The sequence below is a fragment of the Dermacentor silvarum genome, chromosome 1 (genome assembly GCF_013339745.2).
Source record: "Dermacentor silvarum isolate Dsil-2018 chromosome 1, BIME_Dsil_1.4, whole genome shotgun sequence".
Taxonomy (NCBI): Eukaryota; Metazoa; Arthropoda; class Arachnida; order Ixodida; family Ixodidae; genus Dermacentor; species Dermacentor silvarum.
Window position 1 is genome coordinate 411,005,500 of NC_051154.1, and position 620 is coordinate 411,006,119.

Below are 620 nucleotides of genomic sequence, written 5' to 3' on the forward strand. Positions count from 1 at the left end.
TGGGTGGAATTCGAAACGTACATTACGGCGACGACAACCGCGACAATAAAACCCTATGATATGAATTACAAAATCGGGCCCCTCGGTCCCCTTTCTTATCGTTCATTACATAACGAGGGCTCAAATCCGGCAACATTGATGCCTTCAGGTAGCATATGTGGGCTTATTGACCAGTTGCCTTCACCGAAAAAGATCACGTACTCGTGACGCCAGCGGCAGAAAGGATGTTCCACATCCGCCGCCTAGGTTTGTGAGTGGTAGCGCTGGCAAACACTCCAAGGGTTAATTCTTGTTGTAAGACATAAATACCACAGAAAGTGGATGGGAAAACGGCGCCGCGGTTGCTCAATGGTGAGAGCATCGCACGTGTAATGCGAAGACGTGGGTTCGTTCCCCACCTGCGGCCAGTTGTTTTTTCATCCATTTTCATTTTCAATACTTTATCAGTTCTTTAATTCAACTAGTAAGTACAATTTCCCGTATGTTGTCGTTGGTGTCACTGTTTGTTGGCTTCTTATGATTAGTAAAATCAGGCCCCTCAGTTCCCTTTCTTCCCGCATATATATATATATATATATATATATATATATATGTGTGTGTGTGTGTATATATGTATGTGG

The 620-nt window shown here is 43.7% G+C and overlaps 1 non-coding gene across 1 annotated transcript; it reads left to right on the forward strand.

The window, feature by feature from the left end:
* Positions 1–334: 334 nt before the first annotated feature.
* Trnat-ugu (transfer RNA threonine (anticodon UGU)) lies at positions 335–406 on the forward strand. Its single transcript has one exon. It is a non-coding gene; the product is annotated as a tRNA-Thr (tRNA).
* Positions 407–620: the final 214 nt, after the last annotated feature.